We start from the raw sequence: 6369 nt of genomic DNA on the forward strand, positions 1-6369 counted from the left end.
CCAGGAAGGACAAGACATGCTTGCATCATCCATGATGGCGACAAAAACAGTGTCAGCCTAACCATTTTCCTTGTTCTAAAAAATTGCTGTCTCTCCACGTAAAGTTAATTACATAGAAATGTCTCAGAAAAATTTCAGCTTTGCTTGTTCAGTATAAAGAGCCCTGTCTTAGAGCAAAATCCAGTTTCACCAGATTCTAGCACCCCAAGCTGATTTCTTAAAAATCGGATTAAACCTAATTTCTACCTGAAAATGCACCAAGAAAATGTAACCTGCAAGAGCAAAAAGCTGAAGGCTCCACACCAAAACTAATGGATGACTTATACACATTCTGGTTTGGTTTGGTTTGGTTTGGTTTATGGGGTTTAACGTCCCAAAGCGACTAAGGCTATGAGAGACGCCGTAGTGGAGGGCTCCGGAAATTTCGACCACCTGGGGTTCTTTAACGTGCACTGACATCGCACAGTACACGGGCCTCGAATTTCTCCTCCAAAGAAATTCAGCCGCCGCGGCCGGGATCGAACCCGCGTCTTTTGGGCCAGCAGCCGAGCACCATAGCCACTGAGCCACCGCGGTGGCTTATACACATTCTAAAGCATTAACTGATTACTTCATAGTTCCTTTACCGTAATCTGAAAATTGGTCAAGAAAGCACATTCCTGAAGCAAGAGGCCAGGGGTGGTATTCTCCCGGTGTCGCCTTTTGCGACATGTCGCATTCGCTCTTCGCTGATTGGCTCGAGCCGCGGTGACGGCGGCGTGACGACACGGACCCGCCTTCCTGCTACGTCATCGTGACGTCGCCCCAATTTACTACGCTTAGTCAAACAACGGAATGCGCTGAAGCGATTCGCGCGGGCGACGGGCTACCGTTAGCGTACGAACGCAATCGGCAGTTGCGGCTTTTGCGCCCTTGGCGTGAAAACATGGCGACGTCCTTTCAAGCAAGAGCCGCCCGCTTCAGCCAATTCAGCGGTCCTTGCGATTCCGGTCGGCATGTTTACCGGCAACTACTGGTGTTGTTACTTTTCGCTGTGACTTACCTTACTTCGACGATAAAGTTTAAGCTGCAATTCAGCCTCGTTTTTTAGATACGCTCTCGATTCTGGAGCGCGCAAGCCTAATGGGACCTCCAGCTACACTGCTACCGTCTGCAACTGCCCGAAACGCAGCCGAAACCTAGCACAACCTTCCGGAACGAAAGAAAAATAGATTTGGAGCTTTTTCGCGGTGTTTTATAGACTTAAATGAAGTAAAGCGAGTTTATATTAAATTTGCAAATGTTTTTTTGAACATTAGACGTCATGTGATGGCAAATATTCTTGCTATAAAAGATACGAAACTACTGCTGCTAGTGGATCAGCAGTGGTAAATTGTCGCTTCTCGGAGTGAATGAATGCACCGCAGACGAAAGTGCCGGCGGCTTTTTCCGTTTCTTCGAGCATCTGTAAGCACTTTTTTAGGCCCCGCCCATATGCGACATGTCGCAAAAGGCGACACCGGCAGAATACCACCCCAGAACACAGGCACTGTATGGATACCTTACCAGCACCTTTGTACGAAAGCTATCTTTGCTATCGAGTTTCTCAATATTGCCAACAGAGAATGAAAACGAGTGCTAAAGGCAAATCATTGTTGCTCGAATAACCTGAAAAAACCAATTACGAAACTTTTCTTTAATACCGTGCTTTGTATCCAAATTTGAACACGAAACATAGTGCCTGATTTTTATCTCCCGAATTCTCTCCCCCTCCCCCTCCCCCCCCAAAAAAACGAAATGTCCCTAGGTAAAAAGAGCTTTCAGTGCTGCTCAGTGAGCTTTCAGTGCTGCTCAGTGCTGCTCAGTGAGTGCTGCTCGTCTTTGTGTCCTCTTGCTTCGTCTGTCGTTTTGTTCACGCTGTTCCCTCCCACGATGTATCAGTACAAACTCGCCCAGTTATCCATCCTTCTCGTAATATGTTGAATTCTTCCGCTGCACAACCTTTCCGGGTTTTTCGCTCATCCATTCACTGAGTAGTATGTAACAGCAACTAATAAAAGCTGCAACATGGTTATCTACAGGGACTGCTGGCAGTAAAAAACTCTATTCAGATGCTGGGACTCTCCTCTCATCAGTACCACTGCACAACTGCACTGCGTCTGGCTGCGAGGCCAGCACCTGGCCCCTACTACACTGATTAAATATCGCTGGCTCAACCAACACGACTAGGCAAATCACATGTCAGCCAACTGACACGGCTCAACACAATCCCACAGCTGCTTTCCGTTGCACTGTCGCACTGTAATACAGCACCGCGGGCTACTTTCCTGCTTTCACACTCACCAGTTTGGCCATTATTTCAACAATTTCGTGAGCAGTGCCGCAAAATTCTAAGTGCATTAAAATTTTTACATAAATTGTGTATAAGCCGTTCATTTGAGTTAGCACCTAACGTGAACCTTTAGACTCTACCCAGGCAAAATAAAACCTTGATTGAGAATCGAGCACTTTCGGGCAAGTACCAAGATGTGCTGATTTCAACTGGAAATCTATTGGACCCACCCTTCCCAGGCAAAAATCCCCAATTGAGAATCAAGCACTCTTAACTAGCACCAACTAAGATCTACTGCTTTCAGCTAACTAGCCCCTGCTATATATTCAAATTGAACAGCCACTGGTTGTAGTTGCAGGGTTATTTTAAAGCAACTAATCCAAGCTGAAAACGAACCTGACACTAAACCTTGTGAACCTACTTGTGTTTCTAGGCAATGGGAACAATATTTCCAGTTAAAGGCAAACTAGTAGTAACACAGTTTTGATTAAAACCAGTTGGCCTTCCCAACTACAAAAAAGTATTTCAACACTTCAAGCAGTTCAATAACTGTGCAGGTGTGAATCACAAGCTGTCTTTTTCAGTGACCTATTATACCTTGCAACTGAAAAGCAGAATATTATTCTCAGTGAAATTGTATCCACTAACTAACACTGTATAATAGGAACAATTATGCATTCACTAAAAAGCATCCGAATTTTTTGTGATAACTCCCCAATGAAAAACCAGTATGCCCTTTAATAAACGAGGTATACTGTGCACCAAGATATCGGAGGAAACCAAGTTTGGGACGAGTTGCACTATCTGGGACCAAAGGACAACCAGGCACTCACTGGGTTGCCAGCTGAAACCAATTATAATTAAATTACACCACACACATTTTCAACTGAGACCTGTCAAGGGCACATAACACTTTCCAGCCCATGGTTTGAAATGGTACCAATTGGTGATGTATGCAATATTCTCAGCTGAGACAGTTCTGACACGAGCTCATCAGAAACCACTTTAACTGGGAATAAGCCAGGCCATCAACTTTGTGTCAACTGTCTTCACTCTTGTACACAAAGAGTGTAAAACTATTACGCTTGCAAAAAGATCACTGCAGGTAAATGCGTTATATCACGGGCACCTTTTGTTGCTTCAAAGCAACAAAGGGTGCTTGCAATGCATTAAGGGTACATTGGCTGATAAACATACCCCATTTCTTATGAGAAACAGTGGCTCCCATTCACAATGAAATTTTCAGTACTTAACCACTCTGCCAGTTAATCACACACGATGTATTACAGAATACAAGTCAGAAACCAATTTTTGCAAATGGGACCAATCCCAGAACAAGCTCCTCAGGGCCCCATCTTAGATGGAGACTAGCTCACATGGAATCATTCTAAATGCAACCCATTCCGACTTGGACCAGACTATATGACATTTTAAACTAGGAAATTTACATGAGTGACTTAGTCTGATTTCATATTTTCATCTGCGAGCTGCCTGTTTCCAAAACCACAGCACAGTATTTGATACACCTTTCAGCACTAATGCAGCTGTCATTCTTGGTTTTCTAGTCTAAAGCTGCGATTCTTTTTGCAGCTGAAATGTTGCCATTAACACGACACACTTTATAAGGTGAAGTGTTACGGGGTGTCGAGGAACCATTCATTAGTACCCATAATTTGCCAGAAGTGTTCTTAATTTCAATGTGAGCACATAGAGCTGTATTTATCCAAAACATCACTGTTTCATACACATTAAAAGAAGGGAGCATAGTCACTTATGAAGTTGCAACGGCACAAAGGAACAAATGCCACTTTCTTTAGCAATGCCGAAAACAAAGCCGATTCTTGAATAGAAGAGTAGCCAAAGCCTCCCTTCCATGTTCTGAATATGTAAAGCGAGCAACACAACTGCGGCAAGCTGGAAACAGTCATTCCGGTAGCTCAACAAAACTTGTGCAGGATAGTTATTTCACGACAATCGGCTTCCCACCCCAAAAGAAACTTCTAAAAAGTTTGAACAAGGAGTTGTAATGTACTCTTTGCAGCACTAGATGATTTCATCATCAGGTTTAATGGCTTGAAAAGTGTGACTAATTATAATTACACACACTTCCTAGCACAGCAATGGGCATGCACGTTGCTGGCAGTTTTTGCTTTTGTTGTTTAAGTGCAGGTTGCCGGGGGCAAAAAAATGCGACGATGCAGCCGTTAAAGGCACACCTGTCTTAAAATCAAGGACATCAATTAGTTTCATCGAATCACGGAATGGACGCATGACACCACACATATACACAGGGAATGCACACAAAGGAATGGAGTTCTAAGTTCCGTATGACCAATTTTTAGAGAAAAAGCAAGAACGAAGTCGTACCTGATCGCTGCCGTGGGGAACAGGGTTGCGTTTCGCGTGGATTCCGTGAACTTGCCGTTCAAAGCTAACTTGGTTGCCCGCGACAGCACCCTACTTTAACAGCACTGCAGCCAGAAACCTATGAAGCAAAGGCAGAGGAAGAAATCACTCTATTGCTGTTAAAAGATACGAAAACTATTACACGGCTACCTTAAGAGCGTGTTTGGCGCCCAACTGCAGCTAGACAAGTGGTGAGGAGCGCATAGTCACAATGCGCAACGCATGGGCACGGGGTTTGCCTAATATTTGCACAAGCGTTCACTGACCAAGGCAGATCATTTATTAACGTTCAATAAGCGTGTCTTTATTTCGGTACTTAGGACGAAAAGAATCAGCAAAATGTCGGCGATAGTAATGACGGACCCACAAAGTTTGGGCGAACCGTTCACTTCGGCAGAGAAGTAGGGTAGGCAGGTAAGTGGTCAGCGATTGTGAGAGCTCCATTCGCCGCAAGCATCGCAGTTTTATTGTTCTGCGTACATCAGTGTCTGACAACCAGGGCGCATCAAACCACAGCGCAATGTCCGTAAACAGCGCAACGGCAAAAGCAGATAGCGCCCACATCGCCGCACCAGGCATTGATTATAACTTTCTCCTTCCCTTCGATATAGCTTCCATCATTTCTTATCTGTCCGAACCAAAATTCAAACAGATGACAAGATAGGAAAGCCTGATGCCGCAGGGCTGCCTCGGCAGCGCGGAGAAGTTTACAAACAGGACATGCAAACTGTGCGTTGGACATCGTGTCGAGGCCATTTTGAACGAGCTCCGCGCCAACGGATTTCTTGCGCGCGTCGGTGCACGAACATCTTAGCGCCAAATGACCTGACACGGTAAGAGACATGCTTACGAGCATGAAGTGCGTCAATTATTCAAAAGCAGACCGAGGAACAGTTCTCGGGAGCAAATGCTTACCCGAAACAACCTCTGCAAAGGTAGGCATTGTGCTACGATCCATGCGAAACCAGGAGACCGACATCGGCATCAACGGCTCATAGTTGTTTATTTGCATCTTTTTGTTTCGTTTTTCTGTGCCGTGTCTCTCATAGTAAAGGCGGGCTTCGATGACTTCTTCATGCTTGGCGTGCTGAAAGAGGACGCTGCAAAAATGCTGACAAATAAATGGGGCAGCAGCTCCTTGTGACGTTTATTTAACTTCAGCCTTCGGGTAAAATCGTCGTAGTGTAAAACCGAGGAAGAACCACAGGACCTTTTCGTCGCAAAATTTTACATATGGTATATTTCTGTTCTCTAAGATTAAGTTGTAAATTTTGTTTCTACTGGTCATCCTCTTGCAAGTTGTAAATTTTGTTTCTACTGGTCATCCTCTTGCTCGGCACCAGAGGGTTCCAGGAAAATATATGTCACTCCTAATTCTATTCGACTAAACTGTAGCAATTTTTGATGAGGCAGTACCTGGTAGTACACACAAAGTGTAGAACAAAGTGTTCGAAGCATGGATGGAAGCAGTTTTCCTTCCTCCAAGGTTCGAAGGGACGCGACAACCTCGTCGCTAAGCATGGCTTATTCCAACCGATGGCGAGGGATTTCGTGCATTGACCAGAGCCGGAGCGGACGGCATCTGGGAAGATATTGGCAAATATGCTAAGTGGTCTCTATAAATCAGAGTATAGCGTGGCTTCCTTTTCTTA

At 44.8% G+C, this 6369-nt stretch overlaps 1 protein-coding gene across 2 annotated transcripts in view; it reads right to left on the minus strand.

Moving 5' to 3' along the window:
• Positions 1-5747, minus strand: part of LOC149371373 (condensin-2 complex subunit H2-like) — a 71395-nt gene extending 65648 nt beyond the window's left edge. For both annotated transcript variants that reach the window (XM_089565547.1, XM_089565538.1), the window contains exons 1-2: positions 5633-5747; positions 4679-4796 (exon numbers count right to left, since the gene is read on the minus strand). The gene's annotated coding sequence lies outside the window, so the exon portion shown is untranslated. The remainder of the gene's footprint in view (positions 1-4678; positions 4797-5632) is intronic.
• Positions 5748-6369: the final 622 nt, after the last annotated feature.

The sequence above is a fragment of the Amblyomma mixtum genome, chromosome 1, assembly GCF_055824585.1.
Source record: "Amblyomma mixtum isolate Tamu chromosome 1, ASM5582458v1, whole genome shotgun sequence".
In the NCBI taxonomy this organism is placed as follows: domain Eukaryota; kingdom Metazoa; phylum Arthropoda; class Arachnida; order Ixodida; family Ixodidae; genus Amblyomma; species Amblyomma mixtum.